Consider the following 24,982-nt stretch of genomic DNA (forward strand, 5'->3'; position numbering starts at 1 on the left):
CTCATGACACATGAGTTGAACATGAGACAAAAGGAGGAAGAAGAGGAGCCTAAGAGGAAGACCATTGCTTTCAAGTCCATCGCTTGAAGGAAGCGATGAGTCGAAGGAAGATGAAGAAGAAGAAAGTGAAAAAGATGATGAGGATATGATTCTACTTCCAAGAAAGTTCAAAAGGTTCCTTATAAAGAAAAGCTTGAAGAAGAAGGAAGATGAAGAGAAAAGAAAAGAAAAATGTTACATGCTATAATTATAATAAGAGAGGACACTACAAGCCAGATTATCCCTTACTCAAGAAGCACCCCAAAAGAGCAAAGAAAATAGCAATGTTAAGGATTTGGGGAGAAAGTGACACTTCAAGCTTCAATAAGGAAGAGGAAGAGGCAAACCTTTGCTCATGGCTATTGAGGATGAAATAAACTCTGAAAATTCTTTTCAATTTATATTTGATGAATTGTTAGAAGCTTTCAATGATTTAATGGATGAATTTAAAAAGTTAAGACTAAAAAATAAAGAACTTAAAAGATCAAATCTTCTTTTGATAAATAAAAAGAAAAAATTATTGATAGAAAAAGAAGATATCTTGAATGAAAGAAATGTTTTAGTTAAAGAAAAAGATATACTTTTTGAATCTGAAAGATCATTAGTTGAAGAAAACAAAAAACTGAAAGAAGAATCAAAAAAGTTAAAAATTTTTGTTAATGATAAAAAAATTATTAAAATCTCTGTTAAAAGAAAATGAAAAATCAAGAAAAGAGATTGAAGATTTGAACTTGAAAATTTCACTTATGGATCACAAAAGCTTCAAATGATTTTGAATAATCAAAAGGCTATTTTCAATAAAGCTGGAATTGGATTTAATCACTTAAGAAAATAAAATTTTGTTAAGAATATGTTCACAAGAATTTTATTTAAAAATTATTCAATTAAATACTTTAAATATAACCAAATTGATTACAAAATTTCAGTATACAATATTAAAAGAATTGGCCATACATTAGTCAAACAAATTTGGGTTCCAAAAGAAATCATGTGCTCTAACCTCCATGGACTCAAGATGGCTGGGGTACCAAAAGTTAAAAAATAATTTTTGCAAGTAGGTCAAGCATCCAATTAAGTAAAAAGAGCTAATTCTTATATATGGATGGCTTGAATTGAGAAAATGGGTGATGATGTTTGGTAAAAGCTAAATCTTCTTTATATCATACCATCATTGATTATTGATTTTGTTGATTTTTCAATATATGTAATGATCTTATTTTATGAGTTAAAAGTTTTGAATATATTATTTATTTGCATACTCTCTTAATATTTTATATCATGCTATTTTGATTGTTAATTATTTGAGAAATCTAAATTAAGATAAGCTTGATTGTATAAGATCTTATTTGGATATAAAACTTATAAATTAGTTTCTAACATGCTTATAAGTAATATTAAAATTTGCATATCAAGATAAGATATACATTCATAAAAGATTATATGCTTGATTGATGTGTATGCTATACTTGTTGGATTTTTGGATGCTTGTTTTCATTATCTTATATAAACCTTGTTGAAAATTAATTTGGTGCTTACTTGAGTGAATGTTATGTGTGTGTTTGATACTTGAATTAATCAAATATTTAGTTTAATACATAATCCACTTAATTGATACTTATTAAACCTTACTTAATTTTGAATGGCTTTGTTTGCAAAAGAAAGGGGAAGAAAATTTGATAAATGGAGAAAACAAATCAAGTTTCATTGAAATCTTGTCATAATGTAATATTTTTCATAATGTGATATTAGTTTGAATGTGAGATATAAAATTCAATAAGTATAAGGATTAATTTAATTATATCAAGAGTAAGCAAGGAATAAACCTAAGAAATTTGGCACATAGTAAAGAGGAGCAAATTTTGAATGAAAAGTAAACTTGATTGATTATAATTTTAAGGGGGAGCTTGATGTTTTAAATTGTTAAAGAAAAACTTATTTTGTTGATTACTTTTTTTTAAGTTATCCTTTTTGATGATGTCAAAAAGAGGGAGAGAGATGCTTAAAGGATTAATGCTTAAGATGCTTGTTAACTTGATGATTGAAACCTTAATGGTCATTGATTTGAATTGATACATTCTTTCATATGAGTATATGTAAAATGTATAATGAATTAAAGATTAATTAAGAACATGCATGAAGTAGGAATTCACAAGTATATACTCTATCACTTTATGATTCAATTTGATTAAAATATATTATTTATTTTTATTGTGTATATACTCAAAGTTTTGCTATGATCAAAAAAGAAAAAATTATTGATCCTAGGATTGATTTTAATGATCCCAAAATATTGAGTATAGATGATCCTAATCATGTGTTTCAAGGATGATTATAGGAGTTTTCAGGTGCTTAAATTGAAGAATTCATCCATGAAAAAGATCTCCTTAAGTTGGCAAGCCAAAGCCTTCAAGGAATAAGATTTCATAAATTTGGATGGCTCAATATGAAGAAAAATAATATTGAAAGATTTTGAGTTGATTCTAAAAGATTTTGAGTTGATTTCGGTATGTTGGCATATTGGCACGTAAACTGAGTCGACCCAGTAGAAGACTGGGCCAACTCAATTTGAGTGGATACAGAAAATAAAAAACTAAAATTTTAGAACCTCAGACTGAGCTGACCTAGTACTTAGTCAATCCAATAAAAAATTGAAGAAAAACTGAGCTGACCCAGTGAAAAATTTAGTCGACTCAATTACTGTAGCTGACTGTAATGGCTAGTTTTCAGAACTTCAATTTTGTATCCCCAATCACTCCCAATGGCTATTTTCTTCATTCCAATGACTAGAACTCCTTCTCCAGCCATTGTCAAGTCTATTTAAAGGTAGAGAATTAAAAGGAAAAGAAGAAAAGTGAATTAAAAGAAGAAATCATTTAAATTTGAGAGCTCCATTGAATATCTAAGAAAAAGATAGAAGAGAGGGGTTCAAGCACTGATTTTAGAGGACATTCAAGAGCTATCTTCTACAACTTCTTAAGCATCTTCTCAACATTCTTAGAAGAGTTTTCAAGCTTCAAAAGAGCATCATTCAGCCTCTTCTTTGTGCTTCAAAAAGAGTTTCTTTTTAGTTTTTCTTTTATGCTGAATTTGTATTTTTATTTCTTTACAAGTTTTTTTGGGGGAAAAAACTTGAGGTTTAAACTGGTCCAAGCCTGAAATTAGATATTGTATGGTTATGGTTCGTGAGCCAAGGTTAAAACTAACTGGATTGATAGTGAGCCCAAAAAACTATCGGTATAGGGTTATGGTTGGTGATCCCATAAAAACTAGCTGGATTTATTTGTGAGTTCGGAAAAACAAATACACTATAATCAAGGAAGGATTATAGTGAAATTCCTAAGGAAAGCTTAGGGAGTGAACGTAGGAGCGGGTTGCTCCAAATGATTATAAATCTTGTGTGTTTATGTTGTGTTTGCTTTCTTGCCTTAGTTTCTTGCATTACTTATTTTCATCTCTTGCATAGCAACTTATATGTTTTATTCCTACTGCTACATATTGTAATCACCACACAATCATTCAAGTTAGAAGCACATACTTGTTAGACTTTTAATTTGATTAAAATTTTCAAAATATCCAATTCATCCCCCCCTCTTGGGTAGCCATACCTAGGCAACAAGTCTAAATGGTCCTCTCTGACCGCCCATCAGTCTGAGGATGGAAAGCTGTCGTGAATCTTAATTTGGTAACTAAAGCCTTCTGTGGTCCTGGCCAAAACTGTGATGTGAAACGAAGATCTTTGTCTAATACAATTGAGATAGGTACCCCATGTCTACTAATAATCTCATCCATATACAATTTTGCCAATCTATCCAAAGTAAATATTACCTTGATAGGAAGGAAATGGGCTGATTTAGTTAATCCATCAACAATCACCCATACTACATCATTACCTCTCCCCATCTTTGGAAGACCTACTATAAAGTCCATTGTGATATGTTTCCATTTCCATTCGGGAATAAAGAGTGGCTGTAATTTTCCAGCTGGGCTTTGATGCTCAGCCTTAATCTGCTGGCACACCAAACATTTGGACACATACTTAGCTATTTCCTTCTTCATACCCTTCCACCAATAGTTCTATCTCATAGTTTTGTACATTTTAGTGCTTCCTGGATGTAAAGTATAGGCTGAACAATGAGTTTCTTCCATTATATACTTTCTAAGATCCCCTTTCTTTGAAACACATATTCAGCTTCTGTACATTAGGGTACCATCCTTTTTGATTGAAAATTCTATCTGTAGCTAATGAACACTTGAATTAAGTCACTAAAAGTACTAAATATTATAATAATTAATATTATTTTATTAAAATTTGATGCTCTCTAATCTTATTTGCAGGTGATTGAGAGTTTGGATTCATACAATTCAAATTGGACTCAATTTGGTTTTGATTTGAGTGAATTAGGAAACCAGCTCCCAGTTTAGAGTGAATATGACTTAGAGATCAACGGTCAAGAAGCAACCTCTCCAATCAAGGGTTTAGATTAGAAGAAATATATAATCAAGTGTGAACACAACTTAAATCTCAAGGGCTTAAATTAAAAGTGTTGAAAATTATGATCCAAAGCCAATCATCAATCTGTTGATGGTTGTGCTCATTGATGTAATTATATATGAATTAATAATTAATAATTAATAAAATATTTATTTGATAATTTTTCATCATAAGCTTTTACATCTTCTATATTAAATTTTTGTGTTATGATGAAAGTCCATAGGACTATTTTAAATTGATAAAGGAGGATTCATCATTTAGTCTTTAAATGAGTTAGCGATCAAATGATATCTATTACTAGGATGATAGATATATCAAGTGTAGATCGTTGTGTACCATATAAGTTAGTTGTCCTCTTAACCAAGGAGCATGGAGATGTTGGTATGACATGCAGATGAAATATAGAAGTATATTTCACTAAACATGACCAACTTTAGAGCACTCTGCTGTCAAGAATTACTCCAAAGGGATATGGGTATAAGTGTCCTTCCGATCTGAGATCACCATAGTGACTTTCAAACAACTCACTGTACTTTGGTGTCAGACTATCTGAATTTCTAATTCAGGATCGAAAGATTTCTGGACACAGTCAAGTACTTGTGAAGTTGGTGCATGAGTCAAGATGGAATTGACTACTCCAAGGGATTGGAGAGAATGCTTTGTGTTTCAATTTAGTAAGACCTTAGCCAGGGCAATCCTTATGAGGAGTCAAAGGATTTATTAGATTGAAACACATAATAGATGCACTGTTAGGAGTTGACAGTTTAAACTCTAAGTCATCCTTGCATCAGGGGTCAAAGGGATGAATTATACAATAACTATATCCAAGTAGGTTCTTGAGTGTTGCTTTGCATATATTCGGCCTATCCAGATATCGAGTACCATTGTTAGATAGTTACTTCGATTGGTATAGAAATTTATTTCTGTGCTACTGATTTAGGTTCGAACCTATAGGGTCACATACATTAGAAGTTTCTCTCCGATCAGATAGTTGATATGAAGAGTCCCACTGAATTGAAACTCCGATGAAGAGTCCTACTAGACTGGGATTCTATTATTAATGGAGGATTAATTAGTGATTAGATCACTAATTAGTTCAATTTGATTGAGCATTAAAGTCTGGATCAAGTCTAATTGAATTAGATTCAATTAGGTCAGGTTCGATTAGGTTATAAGATGACTTAATTGGTAAGGGAGAATTGATCCTGATTTGGTCAGATCTATGACTTAGTTAATTTATTGATTTGATCAGATTTAATTGAGGTCATAGGAACCTAATTAGATTAAGTTCATCATATTTTATTTGGGTTTAATTGAATTAGGTTTGGATGAAACTTAATTGGCTAAGCCCTAGAGTCCAATATGATTGGACTTTCTCCCTTGCACCTTCCCTTCTCTCCATGCCTTCTTTCATCACATAAATTGGTTTGTGCACTAAATATTCCATGCCAAAACCCCTCATATTGTCGCCCATTAGTGATAGGATTAGGTTGGTTTTAAATTGAATTCAAAAGATTTGAATTTAAACCTAAAACCATATCCCTATCCTTCCACACCCGGCACCTTGTGAAGGCCTCTAATATGTGCAACAAAAAGAAATAATCCTAATTTAGTTCCCACACCAAAAAGCTTATTTGGCCTTCTCTTTCATCTAGATATGGATGGGTTAAGTGGCATTTTATTTGAAATTCAAAGGGAGTTTGAAATTCGAATCAAACAAGTCCTTATCTCATTCCAATTCCTTTTGTGCGGCAACCATAAAATGCTTGTGATTTTGTGCACCACCTAATCTCTGATTTTCACCATGAGATACCTAAGAAAGAGAGGGACTGAACATCCTTTTGGAGGCATGAGGTTTGGGGTGGGCTTCTATCTTCTTGGCATGTGTAAAGGAGGAGATCAATCTCTTCTCGAGTGAGAGATCTAGAATCGGTCTAGGGTTTTTGAGTGAAGAAAAAATCAAAGAAAAGAGAGCCTTCATCTGATTTTCCTCCACCTTTTTGTAACCTCTGCTGATCCATCTTCAACATCAAAAAAGTTTGAGATGATCAAAGAAAGAGATCAAATCAGATTTGCCATCAGAAACCGATTGCACGAGCTAGTACTCCTGCGGAGGGCTAATTAGTCGGAGGGCTTCGTGTGGACCATCCGTAGAGGTCAGATACTTATACGGCTGTGAGTGACCAGTGAAAACTTTTAGATCTATATTTTCAATCATGGAGTTCTACTACCCACTCTCAAGTATTGGGTTCGGAATCCCAATAGTGGTTGATTAGATCTACTACAGTGTGCTGATTTTTGTTCACATGCTTGTTGTCTTAAATTTAAATTTTTATGCATGTATATTCATATCATAGATCTGTTTGTAGAGATTTTAAGATTAAATCTTATGCATGTATTTATAGATTAAACAGTTAAATCTAATATTCTTTCACTGTAAAATTTTTGAAATGTATGCATGAAGCCCCTACGCATCCCAATGGTGGTATCAGAGCCACAGTTCTATATGACATGATATTATATGTGTTGGTGCAAAAATCTGCTTGTGCCGGAGAAGCTGGAGTCGGGGAAGTCACGGTCGCCGCCGGGACCTGCAAGGGAAGTCTAAATCGGAGGTGGGGTTGCTCCGGCAAGACCCTCCGACGCTCAAGTCAGTTCTCTGCCTCAACAAGAATGGAGCGCTCGAACGGAGAATTTAGCAGAGTTTTGAGATAAGAAATGAGCTTATAGAATAACGTATCTGGGTCTCCCTTTTTATAGGCGGAGGAGGTAGCGGATTGATGGCGACGTTTGTAACCGTCTGGCAGTGGGCTGCCCAGGGTCAGATGGAGTTTGCTGCGAAGAGTAGTGGAATGGACCCGTGGCTATCACTGGGGCGTGCCACGTGGAGTCTGCCGCATGAAGTGGGGTGACGTTTGTTGTCGTGATTTGCCAGCGGATGGGAGAATCGCGCGGTATCCATTGCAGGAGGTGGAGCAGGATCGCGGCCGTTTATCGTGGCCTGTCAGGTAGTAATGGAGCCGCGTGGGATCCATCGTAGGGAGTGGAGCAGTGCTGCGATCGTTACTGTGGCCTGTCAGGGAGTGGTGGAGCTGCGCGGAATCCGCCGCAGGAAGTGTAGCAGAATCGTGGCCGTGATTACGGCCTGGGAGCGCAGATCTGTCGGCTGAAGTTCGGCCGTGGTCGGAGTCTGACCCCACGTAGGGGTCCGGGCGGAGTCCTCCTTGCGGTTGGGGTAGTGGGTGGAGTCCGGCTCCCGTGGGAGTCTGAGCGGAGTCTTCCGGCAGTCAAAGTTAAAGGCGAAGGTCGGCTCCCGTAGGAGTCCGGACAGCTTACCAGCAGTTGAGGTTGAGGATGGAGCCCGGCTCCCGTAGGAGTCCGGACGCAGTCTGTCTGTAGCCGTCGGAGTTGGGGACGGAGCCCGGCTCCCGTAGGAGTCAGGGCGGAGTCTTCCTGCAATCAAGGTTAAAAGTCAAGTCCGGCTCCCGTAGGAGTCCGGACGGGGCTTACCAGCAGTTGATGTTGAGGACGGAGCCCGGCTCCCGTAGGAGTCCGGGCGGAGTCAACTTGAGGTCGGAGTTGTCGGCGGAGTCCGGCTCCCGTAGGAGTCCGGACAAAGTCTGTCTGCAGCCGTTGGAGTCGGGGACGAAGCCCGGCTCCCATAGGAGTCCGGGCGGAGTCTTCCTGCAATCAAGGTTAAAAGTCAAGTTCGGCTCCCGTAGGAGTCCGGACAGCTTACCGGCAGTTGACGTTGAGGACGGAGCCCGGCTCCCGTAGGAGTCCGGGCGGAGTCAACTTGAGGTCGGAGTTGTCGGCGGAGTCCGGCTCCCGTAGGAGTCCGGACGAAGTCTGTCTGCAGCCGTTGGAGTCGGGGACGAAGCCCGGCTCCCGTAGGAGTCCGGGCGGAGTCTTCCTGCAATCAAGGTTAAAAGTCAAGTCCGGCTCCCATAGGAGTCCGGACAGCTTACCGGCAGTTGACGTTGAGGACGGAGCCCGGCTCCCGTAGGAGTCCGGGTGGAGTCAACTTGAGGTCGGAGTTGTCGGCGGAGTCCGGCTCCCGTAGGAGTCCGGACGAAGTCTTCTTGCGGTTGTCATGTAGTCGATTCCGCTGAGGACTTCGGCTGTGGGTATTTTATACCCAACAATATGTATTTAGATCTATAATTTAATTTTGATTAGATTGGATATATAATATTTTAAATCTAAAATTAGTTATACATCAGATCACCCAAACTGAAATAAGGTTGTCCTGCTATAAGGTTTACCCCTTGCAATGCAAAGGTTATCCTAGTTTATGCTGATCTTTATAAAATCTAATTTTAAATTGAAGTATGTGATATTTATTTATGATAATTATTATCTAATTTTGATATGATCAAAACATAACAATCAGATCTAAAATAATTTAGATTAGATTTAAATTATTTAGATTAGATGATCTGAGTAGCGAAGTAATTGGATCAGGTTTGTCATCAGGCCATCCGATCATAGGAGATAATAGAGATTAGGTCTCTTTTTTTTTCTCATTCATTTGAATCCTCTTATGATGTGTAGAGGTATCATTATAAATATATCTGATGAAGATTAATGTAAAAAAAAATTACTTTTCTATGAAATCCTAGGATTGTGTATGTGATACGTTATATGAAAAGTAGTTACATCTAATCATTATAAATAAATAATTTATGATTAATTTTATTACTATTTATGTAAAATTATTTTGATCTAAAATTATTACAATTATTGTACTTCGCCTGTTGAGTCAACTCAATTTTGTTTGGGTTGACTCAGGACCCTAGTTAGTCAACTCAATTTTTACTAAGCTGACTCAATGAAAAATAGACTAAAAATATGATTTATAATTCATCATCAATAAGTCAATAAAGTCTCAAAACTTAGTTGATATATTGTGATAAGTCGGCTAAATCAAGGGGTGAGCTGATTCAAATTTTAGATCTAAATAATTATGCATAAAATTTAATTATAAAAATATTTTATAAAATTTTAAATTATTTTCAAATATCAAATCCCTACCCACAGTTCCAAACTTAATTAAGAATTAAGCTAAATATATTAGATCTAGAATTATGAATTAAAGATCTAATATCAATCACATAAAATATGGGTGATGGATTTATTGTTGTAGAAAATATGCGGTAGTGCAGTACATGTGATTTTAAAAATTTTGTACAGCAAAAATGAATAATTAAATAATTTAATTCTAATCATATACATAATATCTAATCTTAAACTACCACATCATAATCTATGATATGAAAAATATGTACTTTAGATCTGAAAATAAAAACACACATCGATCTCATCGATGTTGAAAATCTAGATCTAACTATTAGATCTACCATAGAAATCAAGACAAGTTAGAGATCATTACCAAACAAATTTTGATCTTGATCTCCTCTAGTCCAATAGTTGGAAAAGGTATTTCTCAGGTCACTCACAGCCACATGGAGTCAACTGGCCTCTACAGAAAAATTCACGTGAAGACTGGTACAGATCAGGGACTTAGAGGTGCTAGCCTGCAAGCAACTTTGATAGTTGATCTCTACCTTCTTCTACAAGTACCTTAGACACTCCAAAGCAATAGAGGATCTGGAGGAGGAAGAGAGGAGTAGGAGAAGAGCTCCAAAAAATCAGAAAACAACAAGAAAATTGGTCATGGGATGTCCAAGAGAGAGGACCCCTTTTTATAGACTAGGAATTAGGGTTTTTTTTAAGGAAGGGTGCCAATAGTCCACACCAAAACCACCTTTTGGCATCCTAAAAAATTCCAAAAAATTCACTAGGACATGGAGAAGGATTTTGGAGTTTTACACACCAAAAAATTCTCCAAGATAAATAAGAGAAAAAAATAATATGGTGCCAACAATATTCCATGTATGAAAAAATTCTTTTCCTAGTTTGCATCTTATCTCTAATTCAGATCGCATTCGAATTAGGTAGAAGATAATATTATGACTCATCAAATATTACCGCCCACTCTTATTGGACCCTCTATTATGACTCCAAAAATCACAACCCAAATCCAATTAAACGTGGAGAAATTGGCAAGAGTCCAAGTATGGCGCAAAGAGATAAGGATAGAGTCCTAGTTGACAAGGACTCTTCATTTCTAATTCAATTCTAATCCAAATCAAATTTGGATTGAACCCACTGATAGAAATAAATCAAATTCTATTAAAAATTTAAATATTTCATCAAATTTTTAATATAATTAGAAATTAGTCGAGTCCAAACCCTGATCAAATCAGGATCAAATTTTTCTTGTAATCGGGCTTGATCATATCAAATCCAATCAGAGTCGAACTGAATCCAATTCAATTAGACTTGATCCAAAACTCTTCACTCAATCAAATTGAGTCAATTAGTAATCTAATTACTAATAAATTCTCTATAAATAGTAGAATCCCAATCTCTTGGGACTCTGCTCTAGAGTCCCAGTCCCAATAGGACTCCTCACCAGAGCCACAATTCAATTAGACTTTTCAGCCATCTGATCTAACCAAATCTTCTAATGCATGTGACTCTATAGGTTCGAACCTTAGTTGGTAGTATAAGAATAATTTTCTATACGAATCAATGTAACCATCTAGTAATGGTGACCCGATGACTGGATAGATCGATGTATTGCAAAGCAACCTTTTAGAATCTATTGGTGTATGGTTATCGTATAATTCATCCCTTTGATCTAAATACTCAAGGTGATCTAGGATTTAACTGTCAACCTTAAAATCTAGTCGACCATATTGTGTTTCAACCTTTCAAATCCATCTCATGAATTACTCTGGTAATAAACATTTAATTTAAGTCACTAGAAGTATATAGTTTTATTTATTAAAAATTTAATATTTTTTAATTTATTTTGTAGGTAATTGATAAATTTGGCTTAATTGATTTGAATGGGCTCACGCAATTGGATCGTGTGTGTGATCTAATGAGTTATGGAGCATTATAAAAAAATTACATGCATGCACACGAAAAGAACCAACAAGGAGGAAGGATAAATAAGAAAAAAAAAAGGAAAAGGATACATCAGAAATTTAAAAGATGAAGACATTGCTTGAAATCTTGTTTGGAGCATTAAATGAAGTAGGCCTATTTGTATTTAAAAAATAGGGAGCTTGGCTGTTGCTTGAAATGAGATGTGGGCACCTGAGCTTTAGTGTGGTTCGATGGATTCAAATGGGAGTGGGACAAAATAATACCGACCCGAACGGACTTTTCGTGAGGCTTGAGCATGGGAGTTCGAATGGGTGTGCACTGGCACATCAGTTGGGAATGGGCCGAACATTTTTTTTTGGGACCAAGCTCTCAGAATAGACACGCGGAGGCATTGCACGTGGGAGCTCATGAAGCAAGCGGAACCAATGCGAATGTTGGCAAGACGATGAATTTTTGAAGTTTGAAATAGGTGGAACCGACGTGAAGACTGTTGGCGATGCGAAGCAAACGCAGAACAAACATGCAATATGAAGCTTTTAAAATAAAAGTCATGGAAGAAAAAAAGCCATCCTTCTTCTCCACCTAGAAACCATTCCAGCTACCATTGTTTCATCTCTTCTCCACATAGCCACCATCCTTCTCCACACCAAAACCTCTTTCTTTCTGATGCCATCATCCCTCTTTCTGCTGCCGTTAGACATTTTTCAGCTGCTGCCCAGGACTCTCCTCAGCCCTAGGATGTCAGTGAGCAAGAGTTCCATGGAAGACTAGACTTCTTCAACTCGAGAAGACGATAAAACCTGCAACACAGATTTATTTTCTTTCTCTTGTATTCATTTCCTATGCAATGAAATAAAGAATTATTTTATACTTCATGTTTATTTGATATTCTTTCTTCTTCCTTTAGAGATTTGAATTCAGCATGCACAACCTATAGACTTCATAGATATGCCGTGATCTACAAGTACGGTACGTGCTTAGAGGAGATAGATTATTGTATTTTCAATTCAAATTTCTAACTTGTAGTTAAGATAAAATAATCTATATTCTAGACAGACGAGCCATAATCCAAGGGTATGGTTCGTGCCTATCCGAGGTAAATTACACTACATCTTAATTATAAATCTCTTCATTGCTACATAAAAGTAAAAGATAGTAAAATCTATTTTGCACAGTAGATTTTAAATTTCTGAGGCTTTTTCTTATTCGATTTTTTTTCGTGAATTAAATTCTTAGTAATTCATTAAAATTGATTCTTTCTTTTTTTTATTATAAAATAATTATCTGAGATCCCTGTGGATACGATCTCGATTCACTCTAGCTACGTAATAAGTTAGAATTAGATTTATTTTTGGTGCCCTAACGGCGAACATCAAATTTTTCATAACACTTAATTAATATAGCATAACCGAAAATATAATTTTTTTTAACTCAATTGGACATCTTATTTGTTTTGCATTGCATATCCATAATTAACTTTAAGAGCACTTAACCCATTAATCGGATAACGTGGAGATTTGATCACCCTTCCTTAGCCCACAAACCATAATCTTCAGTTTGCATCTCTAAGCCTAACTTAAAATTAATTAGACGTTGACCACTAAGGTGTTTGAGCTCACTAGGACAAGGCACTCGACAGAGTTGGATCGGGTCAGGATTGACTAGTTGATTGGTGTCTAGGAAAGGGGTTCAGGGATAAGAGCCCGAAAAAAGGTGGTTCTCTAATTAGGTCCGTTGCGTTAGTACGGAGAGCCTCTCACCATTCTTACCCTTACCTGACTAGTTAGTTAGTTAGTTTCTGACTTGGAGGGCTCCAAGGCAGCCTTGGTAGTTAGGATCTATCTAGATTTAAGATAACCTAGGATAGAAATAATTTGTTTGAGTAAGTGTTTGAAAAACTTAAAAGAAAAAAATTCTATAAAAATTGAAATTTTCTTTTTGCTTTAAGGTAATTGTAGAGTGTATGCTTGGTTGTCGATCATTACGATCAGAAATTCTACCTTTTTATCCAGAAATAGAAAGAACCTTCAGAGCTAACAGACGTAGAAATATGGATCGAAATTAGGAGACCAAAATATTTTACTCCTTCCACATATACCTACACTCCTTGTATTCAAGTGCCCTCTGTAGAGGCCACCCAATATGAAATTAAGTCCAGTATAATCCAAATGTTACCCTCATTTTATGGACTTAGTAATGAAGACCCTTATAAACATCTTGACGAATTTTTTGAGATATGCTCAACAGTCAAGATTCACAACTTCTCCGATGATGCCCTTAGGTTAAAATTATTTTCTTTCTCACTTAAGGATAAAGCCAAATATTGGCTACATACTTTGGATTCCATGACTATATCAACCTGGGATCAGCTCTAAGGAGAATTTCTCAAGAAATATTTTTCTATAGAAAAAACTAATCAAATAAAAAAAGTCATAACTAGTTTTTCCCAATTAGATGGAAAAATGTTTCATGAAACATGGGAGAGGTTAAAGGAACTTATTAGAAAATATCCCCACCACACTGTACCCAAATGGCAGTTAGTCCAATATTTTTATGATGGGCTATCTGAAAGACATCGACAAATGGTTGATGCATCATGCAGTGGGATATTCATGCTCAAAAGTGAAGATAAGGCATGGCAACTGTTTGAAAGTTTAAATGAAAATTTATTACATCATATGTCTGCCTCTATTAGAGACAAACTCATGTTAAACACAAAGAGGGGTGGAATCTATGAAGTAGGAAATGCCATAGATTTTCATCATAAGGTAGATGAATTGTCTCAAAAGTTAGATCAATTATTAAGTATAGGACATTCTCCTTCTCCATCTAGTCAGATCCAAGATATATGGGCACTATGTTCGAGCCCCACTCACTTCATGAGTGAGTGTCCAGCCGCACCACAATTTCTTGAATATGTACAAGAGCAAGTCCATCAAGCCCAAACCACTCATAGACCAGGGAACAATCTTTATTCTAGCACGAACAATCCCTATTCTAGTACATATAACCTAGGATGGAGGAACCATCCAAATTTTTCATGGAAACCACAACCAATGGTTCCTCCGGTGCAACAAGAATCAGGTTATTTGGGTGCGACTTCGAGGCATCGACCCCAGTCACAATACCAGGACCCTCCTCAACCCACCCCAAGTACCCATAGCTCGGCTTTTGAAGAAAAGGTGCTGCAAGCACTTAAAGGACTAGAAATGAACACCCAACTCCTTCACTCCCATACACAAACAATAGCAAAGCTAGAAACTTAAATAGGTCAGTTAGCAACTTCTTTTAATAGAAGGAAGATAAATTATCAAGTCAGCCCATCAATAACCCAAAAAGACAGTACATGGCTGAGAGCTCCACTAGTCTCAAAATTTTTTTCGAATATGCCAAATCAATTATGACCCTTAGAAGTGGAAAAATCTTAAATCAATGTGAAGTAACCCAGCAACCAGAGCCACTAATGCCAACCACACGAGAAAAGAAGAAACCAAAAGAGAGGAAAGAATCTATTAACCTAGCACTTGCACCTAAGGCTCCATTTTCCAGTGCTTTAGAATCCCCTCTATCTCTCGACAAGAAGGGTATTAAGATGAATGAAATGTTAGAACTTTTGAAACAGGTTCAGATAAACTTATCCTTTCTTGATGCCATTAAGCAAGTTCCTACATACGCCAAATTTCTTAAGAATTTGTGCATATAAAAATAAAAATCTAAGGCACAGATACCAAGAAAAATCCACCTAATTGAGCAGGCCAGCTTAATTTTTCAGCAAATTACCCCACCCAAACTAAGGGATCTAGGTACCCCAATTATATCATGTATCATAGGGGATCTCACGATTAAAAAGGTATTATTAGATTTGGGTGCAAGTGTCAACCTTTTCTCGAGCTCTGTTTATGACCTATTTGGATTTGGAGAGTTAAAACCTACGACGGTGACCTTATAACTAGCAGATCGATCCATTAAGGTACCTCGTGGAATGCTAGAAGACATGTTGGTGAAAGTAGATGAATTCTACTTTCCTGTTGATTTTTTTATACTGGATATGGAATCTAGCAGCAACCCCAGCTAAATACCAATCATCCTAGGAAGACCCTTCCTAACAACCGCTAATGCTTGTATAAATTGTAGGACCGGGGTTATGGATGTATCTTTCGAAAATAAAAAGCTAAGATTGAATATTTTCAATGCATCTCAAGGACCACCCACGTACGACCATAACGAGATCAACATGCTAGAGGAAGTTGTAGAAGGCAATGCCCCTGCCTTGCTCAACTCATATCCTTTACAGGCATACCTAACACATCGTGGAGTAGATAATTTTGATATTGATGGATACACTGAAGAAGTACATGCTTTGCTAGAACCTTTCAAGTTTAATACCATTCCCCCTTAGACTGTAAAATATAGGCAATTACCGACTCAATCAAGCCCTCTAGTACCATCTTTAGAAGCACCACCTATCCTAGAGCTAAAATATCTTCCTGCCATGCTAAAATATTCTTTTCTCAGACCTAATGATACCCTACCAGTGATCATTACATCTAACCTAACCACTGACCAAAAAGAACAACTTGTAGGGGTGCACAAAAAGCATAAAGAAGCCATAAGATAGACGATTGCCAATCTAAATGGTATAGATCCTTCTATTTGCATGCATCGCATTCACCGTGAGGCTGAGGCCAAACCACATAGGGACATGCAATGAAGATTGAATCCGAATATGCAGGAAGTTGTGAAAAAGGAAGTAGTAAAATGGTTTGATGCTGGTATCATCTATCCAATTTTGGATAGTCAATGGGTTAGTCCAACCCAGATAGTACCTAAGAAATCAGGTATTACTGTAGTAGAGAATGACGAGGGCGAGTTAATTCTTACTCATACAACAACTGGTTGGCGAGTATGTGTAGACTACCGCAAGCTGAATGCCATTACTAGAAAAGATCATTTTTCTTTGTCTTTTATTGACCAAATCTTAGAACGGCTAGCAAGACAAAGTTTCTTCTGTTTTCTGGATAGATATTTAGGATATAACCAAGTTCCGATGTTCTCTACTGATCAAGAAAAGACCACCTTCACATACCCATTTGGAATATTCGCATTCAGGTGTATGCCGTTTGTCCTCTGCAATGCACTAGCCACTTTTCAATGGTGTATTTTGGCCATCTTTTTTGATATGGTTGACAAATTTCTAAAGATTTTCATAGATGATTTTTCGATATTCGGCCCTACCTCTGACGATTGTCTTCAAAATCTAACCAAGGTCCTTCAACGATGTGTGAAAATAAATCTGATTTTAAGTGGGAAGAAGAGCCATTTTATGATTCATGAAGGGATCGTGCTCGGACATATTGTATCCAAGTGAGGGATCGAAGTAGATAAAGCCAAGATTGAAGTAATCTCAAAATTACCTCCCCCAACCTCGATTAAACAAGTATGATTCTTTTTAGGCCATGCAGGTTTCTATAGGCATTTCATTAAAAATTTTAGCAAATTCTCACGACCCTTGTGCAACCTCCTAGCCAAAAACAATTCTTTCAATTTTAATGAAGATTGCCTGGCTGCTTACAATACGCTCAGAACTGCCTTAACCACTGCATTGATCATAAAACCTCCGGATTGGACCTAACCATTCGAAATTATGTGCGATGCTTCTGATTATGCTATAGGGGCAATCCAAGGGCAAAGGTTTAATCGAGAATTGTATGTAATATATTATGCAAGCAAAACTCTTTCATATGCCCAATTGAATTATACCACGACCGAAAAAGAGTTGCTCGTAGTTGTGTTTGCCTTAAAAAATTTTAGATAATACCTTCTAGGCTCCAAGGTCCTAGTATACTCGGATCATGCAGCACTGAAACATCTGCTATCAAAAAGAGATACAAAACAAAGGCTGATTAGATGGATCTTTCTATTACAAGAATTTGATTTAGAAATTTTAGACAAAAAGGGTTTTGAAAACTTGATAGCAGATCATATTTCTAGGATCTTGATAGAACATAATAAAAAAGCGATCAAAGATAGGTTTTCGGATGAACAACTCTTTTCAATCTCTTCCACTGTTCTTCCTTGGTTTACTCATATAATCAATGACTTGGCAGTGGGACAGATCCCGTCTCACTGGACCCAACAAGAGAAAAATAGATTTTTTTTTCCAAGTAAAATACTATTTTTGAGAAGAACCAAAGTTGTTCAAATATTGCTCAGATCAAGTGATCCAACGTTGTGTCCCCGAGTGTGAAGTCCAAAGTATTCTTACCTTCTATCACTTGCTGGCATGTGGGGGATATTTTAATGGAAGAAAAACTGTAGCAAAGATGTTGCAGAGTGGATATTACTGGCCAATACTATTTAAAGATGCACATGAATTTAGCCATTATTGCATGCGATGCCAACAAACAGAAAATATTTCAAGAAAAGATATGATGCCCCTGTCCTCTATTCTTGTCGTAGAAATTTTCGATATTTAGGGGATTGATTTTATGGGACCTTTCCTTCCTCATTTGGATTTGAGTATATTTTAGTCGCAGTAGACTATGTTTCAAAATGGATAGAGACAATAGCAAGCAGAACCAATGATCACAAAGTTGTGATCAAGTTCATTCAACACAACATCTTTAGTTGGTTTGGGTGCCCAAGAGCCATCATAAGTGACGGAGGTACACACTTCACAAGTAAGTACTTTAAAATTTTAATTAAAAAATATGAAATAACCCACAAAGTTGCCACGCCTTATCACCTCTAGACAAGTGGCCAAGTTGAAGTCTCCAATAGGGAGATCAAACATATTCTTGAAAAAATGGTAAGGCATGATAGAAAGGATTGGTCAGCATGCTTAGATGATGCATTATGGGCTTACCGTATGGCTTTTAAAATATCTATAGGAATGTCTCCATACCAACTTATCTTTGAAAAAGCTTGTCATCTACCAGTCAAATTAGAACATCGTGCATTTTGGGCCATACGAAAATTTAATTTTGATATGAAAACTACAGGTTCTAATAGGAGACTCCAATTGAATGAGTTAGAAGAGCTATGTAATGAAGCGTATGAAAGTGCTAAAATTTATAAAGTCCGAACTAAAGCATACCACGATAAATTCATTGCATGAAAAATATTCGAGCCCAATCAGAAAGTATGGCTTTTCAATTCTAGGTTGTATCTTTTTTTCGAAAAACTTCGCTCACGCTGGGATGGACCCTTCATCATGACCCAAGTATTTTTCCATGGAGCTGTAGAACTTAGAGATCCTAAATAGGGAAATACTTTTAAGGTAAATGGTCAGCATCTGAAACCATATCTGGAAGGAATCAATGATGGGGAGCTAATTGAATCTGTTGATCTAGTGGATCTAATAGAATGATACTCAGTACAGTCTGACTGAAGACTTTAAACTTAGCGTTTCTGAGAGGCAACCCAGCTTATGCATTTCATCTATCTTCTTTTTCTTTTGATAGAAAAACCTAAGAATGATAATTAAACAAGTTAGGGGGAGCATCCCATCTAAGACCCAGATGGAGTCATGAACAGATCACACCCGCAAAGGAAGAATCTCTCAATCGATAATAAACGAGCACATCGGATTCAGGTGGTATCTTTCCTTATAATTTCTTTCTCTATTTTATTCTATTTTTTTAATTCTCTTCTTTCATTGGGGATAATAAAAATAAAGATGGGGGGAGAGAATAATTAAATTAATCAAGTCCTCAAAATATGATTATAATCAGTTTTGTGTATCAGATTCTGTCTCGAATTAAGTTAATCAGGTATTCTAATTAATAAATGATTAACTATTTAGATAATTTTAAAAATATTGAGGGATAAATTATTAAGAAAGCACAATAAATGGTAGAGTTTGGATCAGAATAAATTTTGAAGTAATTCTAGAACCTTCTACCTAATGATCTCAATAAAGAATCTATTTCATAAGGGTATAAGTGGAAAAGTCAAAGTTTACAAAAAAAAAAAGAGAAACAAAAAGTCCACCTTGAAGTTGAAGTTTATCCAGATTAATAAAATAGGTTTTTAGCATTTTTCACTGAATAACCGGGCCCCTTCACCTAAGTAAGCGTTGTTGTTTGTGTCAAAAGATGAGAATGCAAAGAAACCTCTTGTAGAGTCAGTCTTAACTCGTAACCTTTTTGACTTGAGTAAGTGAGCCTAAGGGGTGCTCTGCACCTAATGCCCTAAAGCCAATTGGTTTGGGAGTCATTGGTCTAAAGCTCGTTATATGGGTCAACTAGAAAGCTTAATAGGTTAGGACATTGCACTGACTATATATTCAAAAAATAAAAATAAAAAATAAATGGACTAACTTGCAAAAAGAACCAACAAGGAGGAAGGATAAATAAGAAAAAAAAAAAGAAAAGGATACATCAAAAATTTAAAAGATGAAGACATTGTTTGAAATCTTGTTTGGAGCATTAAATGAAGTGGGCCCATTTGTATTTAAAAAATAGGGAGCTTGGCTGATGCTTGAAATGAGATGCGGGCACCTGGGCTTTAGTGTGGTTTAGTGGATTCAGGAGTGGGACAAAATAATACCAACCCGAACGGACTTTTTGTGAGGCTTGAGCATGGGAGTTCGAATGGGCGTGCGCTGGCACATCAGTTGGGAATGGGCCGAACATTTTTTTTTGGGACCAAGCTCTCGGAATAGACACGCGGAGGCATTGCACGCAGGAACTGACGAAGCGAGCGGAACCAACGGAAATGTTGGCAAGACGATGAATTTTTGAAGTTTGAAATAGGTGGAACCGATGTGAAGAGTATTGGGGACGCGAAGCAAATGCGGAACAAACACGCAAGATGAAGCTTTTAAAAGAAAAGTCACGGAAGAAAAAAAGGTGGGGGGAGGAAGATATTGAAGACTATTGAAGTTCGACAGCACAAGTCGGCCATCCTTCTTCTCCACTTAGAAACCATTCTAGCTACCATTGTTTCATCTCTTCTCCACATAGCCACCATCCTTCTCCACACCAAAACTCCTTTCTTCCTGACGTCATCATCCCTCCTTCTACTGCCGTCAGATATTTTTCAACTGCTGCCCAGGACTTTTCTCAGCCCCAAAATGTCAATGAGCAAGAGTTCCATGAAAAGCTAGACTTCTTCAACTCGAGAAGATGATGAAACCTGCAACAAGAAGATGATGAAACCTGCAACATAGATTTATTTTCTTTCTCTTGTATTCATTTCCTATGCAATAAAATAAAAAATTATTTTGTGCTTCATATTTATTTGATATTCTTTCTTCTTCCTTTAGAGGTTTGAATTCAACGTGCACAACCTATATACTTCACAGACATGCCGTGATCTATAGGTACAGTGCATGCTTAGGGGAGATAGATTGTTGTATTTTCAGTTCAAATCTCTAACTTGTAGTTGAGATAAAGTAATCTATACTCTGGATAGACAAGCCATAATCCAAAGGTACGGTTCGTGCTTATCCGAGATAAATTACACTACATCTTAATTACAAATCTCTTCATTGCTATATAAAAGTAAAAGACAGTAAAATCTATTTTGCATGGTGGATTTTGAATTTTCGAGGCTTCTTTCTTATTCAATTTTCTTTCGTGAATTAAATTCTTAGTAATTAATTAAAATTGATTCTTTCTTTTTCTTTTATTATAAAATAATTGTCTAAGATCCTTGTGGATATGATCTCAATTCACCCTAGCTACGTAATAAGTTAGAATTGGATTTATTTTTGATGCCCTGACGACGGGCATCACCTGGCTAAGATTTTACTAAATTGAAATACATTGATGCATATCTCCTACTAATTCAGAGGGGTCAATTCTATCTTGACTTACATATCGACTTGTTAAGTACTTGACTCCATCTAGTATCCTTCCATTACTGAATTAAAAACTCAGATGTTCCAATACTAAAATACAATGAGTTGCCTACAAGTCACCGTGGTGGTCTCAGATCTGAGGGACATTTATACTCATACCCTTCTCGAGCTACTCTTGACAGCAGAGTGGCCGACACATGGTCACGTTCGATGTGAATGTACTCCTGTATTCCATCTGCATGCCATAATAGTGCCTCAATACTTTTTAGTTAATAGGACAACCAACTCATATGATGCGCAACGACCTATACTTGATATCGCTATCGTCTTTGTAATAGTCATTTAGTCACGAATATTTTTAAGAACTTAACGACAAATCAGGTGGTAGCGGTGCAGAATATACTTGGTGCGCTGATGGGACTTCAGCTCCTTGGTTTGAGCAATGGCTCTAGTGTTGTCACCATATAACAACACAGGACCATCTACGGAGAGTGCCACTCTGAGCTCACCGATGAACTTCTGCAACCATACAGCTTCCTTCACAGCATTGGATGCTGCGATATACTCTGCTTTGCAAATAGAGTCAGCTACAGTGTACTGTTTGAAACTCTTTCAGTAGATTGCTCCACCATTTAGGATAAAAATATAATCCGACAGACTCTTACTATCATCATGGTCTGACTGAAAGCTGGAGTCAGTGAACCCCACAAGTTTCAAGTCAGTTTCATCATATACAAGCCACTAGTCCTTAGTATTTCTCAAATACTCATAGAAGGCAAGAAAAGTAGGGGAGGCGCTAGGGTTTTGAGCCCCTCCCCCTTTGTGTCGCCAACCATATTGCCTCTCCCTCTCTTGCAGCCATCCAAACATCAGGTCCAAGATTTGAAATCTCTTGCTACAAGGTTGGTACAAGTTTTTCTCAGATCTGGAGTTGATCTGAGATCGTTTGAGGCACGGGTGAGATCTCCATTAACAGATCTACAGGAAAGGCTGCAGCAGGACAGATCTACAAGGTCTGGTTCTATCTACCTTCTTCCATATCTAGAATACCCCAATTTGAGATCTATAAATTGAAAGACCTCGGTCCAGGCCTGATCTGATTGGGTACCAGATCTTGGATTTTTTAGAGGTGATCTTAGAGGCATTCTTCATCTAGAACGAAAGGCTGACGAAGAAGACAGCAACCAGGCTGATTTCGTCAAGGGCCTTTGATCGAGTCTAGAAGTCTCCAGATTTATTCGTTGCTGGTTCCACTACACCCAAGGTCTGTGGGAGGAGCCGGGATCGTGCTCCAATAAGATTGGTATCTACTCACTACCCCTAGTGAGTATGCCACATCTGGTCGTGTACATGTCATGGCGTACATGATAGATCCCACTGTCGAAGCATATGGATTCCTACCCATACGCTCTCTCTCTTGAGGTATTGTCAGACAATCCCTCTTCGAGAGAGAAATTCCATGGCCTATCGAAAGATAGCCTTTCTTGGAATTCTTCGTGCTGAACCTCTTCAGCATAGTATCAATGTACGTGGACTGAGATAAACCAAGCAACCTTTTAGATCTATCCCTATAGATCCTCATCTCTAGGATGTAGGAAGCTTCTCCTGGATCCTTCATGGAGAACTGTGACGACAGCCAAATCTTTATTCCCTATAATGTAGGGATATCATTCTCGATTAAGAGAATGTCATCCACATACAATACAAGAAATACTACTACTGGACTATTAGCCCACTTATAAATGTATGGCTCTTCTCCATTCTTAACGAAGCCATACGTCTGATCGTCTTATCAAAATGTATGTTCCAACTCCGTGATGCCTGCTTAAGTCCATAAATGAACCTCTGTAGCCTGCACACCTTAGACTCATCTGTGGATGTGAATCCTTCAGATTGTATCATATACACCTCTTCATCCAGCTCTCCGTTTAGGAAAGCTGTCTTCACATCCATCTGCCAGATTTCATAGTCCAGATGGGCAGCTATCGCAAGCATAATCCGAATGGATTTGAGCATTGCCACAGAAGAAAATATCTCATCATAGTCTATACCATAATGTTGACGATATCCCTTGACAACCAGATGAGCTTTATAGGTTTTCACCTTTCTGTCTGCGCCTCTCTTCCTCTTGAAGACCCACTTACACCCTATGGGTTTTACTCCTTCGGGTGGGTCAACCAATGTCCACACATCGTTGACCTTCATGGACTCCATTTTGAATTTCATGGCCTCCAGCCATTTCTCAGAGTCGGATCTCTGCATTGCATCTATGTAGGTGATCGGATCCTCATCATTTTCATCAAGTTCGATAGGATCGCCATCCCGGACCAAGAAACCATAGTATCTGTCCGGTTGACGTGGTACTCTATCAGATCGCCTTAAGGGTGCTTGAACAATGGGCTCTGGATCTGATCTAATCAAATATGGTTCAGGTTTAGCAACTTGTGTCAGTTTTTCCACCTGCCAAACTTCGTCAAGTTTGATCTTAGAGGCAACAATCCCTTCACCAAGGAACTCCTTTCTAAAAAGATTGCCTTAAGGCTGACAAACACTTTTTGCTCATCAGCTAGGTAGAAGTAATACCCTTTGGTCTCTTTTGGATACCTTATAAAATTACACTTGTCAGACCTAGGTCCAAGCTTGTCCGTAATTAAACGTTTAATATAAGCCGGACACCCCCAAACCCTAAGGTGTGAGAGTACTGGCTTACATCCTATCCATATCTCATATGGCGTTTTGGTTACAGACTTACTCGAAACTCTATTTAGAAGGTAACAAACCGATTCGAGCGCATATCCCTAGAGGGAGATCGACAGACCAGCAAACTCCATCATGGATTGAACCATGTCCAACAAGGTCCGATTTCTCCTTTCAGATACACCATTATATTGTGGTGTTCCAAGAGGAGTCCATTGAGAGAGAATCCCATTCTTCCCAAGATATGTCAGAAAATCATTAGAAAGGTATTCACCTCCTCGATCAGATGGAAGAGTTTTAATACACTTTCCAGTTTGTTTTTCTACCTCATTTCGGAATAGTTTGAATATTTCAAACGACTCCGATTTATGCTTCATTAAATAGACATACCCATACCTTTATAGGTCGTCTGTGAAGGTTATGAAGTAGAAATATCCACCTCTTGCACTTGAGCTCATGGGTCCACATACATCAGAATGTACCAAACCCAAGAGTTCACCGGCTCGCTCATCTTTTTTAGTAAAAGATGATTTGGTCATTTTACCAAGAAGACAGGACTCACAGGTTGGAAGTGATTCACAATCACCTACTTCAAGAATTTCTTCTTGAGCCAACCTGTTTATCCTGTTCTTATTGATATGACCTAGCCTACAGTGCCAAAGGTAGACTTCTGACACATTATCTATTCTAGGGTATTTACCGGAGGTTTGAACCACATTAACAGGTTGTGATAGAAAGTAAATTCCATTATTAAGTTATCCAACAAACATTGTAACACCATTCAAAATGATATTGCAAACGTTTCTTTTTATTAAAAATTGATAACCGTTCATGACCAAAAGACCTACAGAAATAATATTTAATAAAAAGCTTGGACAATAGTGACATTCACTCAGAATTATATTTCAAGAATTGATTACAAGGTTCATGATTCCTAATGCTAGAACTGGAACTTTGCTTCCATCTCCAACGTTCAGAAATCTATCGCC

The 24,982-nt window shown here is 37.0% G+C and overlaps 1 non-coding gene across 1 annotated transcript; it reads right to left on the reverse strand.

Moving 5' to 3' along the window:
* Positions 1–13,908: 13,908 nt before the first annotated feature.
* On the reverse strand, positions 13,909–14,014 carry LOC114912946 (small nucleolar RNA R71). Its single transcript, XR_003798962.1, has one exon. It is a non-coding gene; the product is annotated as a small nucleolar RNA R71 (small nucleolar RNA).
* Between the last annotated feature and the right edge of the window lie 10,968 nt (positions 14,015–24,982).

Source organism: Elaeis guineensis, chromosome 5, assembly GCF_000442705.2.
Source record: "Elaeis guineensis isolate ETL-2024a chromosome 5, EG11, whole genome shotgun sequence".
Lineage (NCBI taxonomy): Eukaryota > Viridiplantae > Streptophyta > Magnoliopsida > Arecales > Arecaceae > Elaeis > Elaeis guineensis.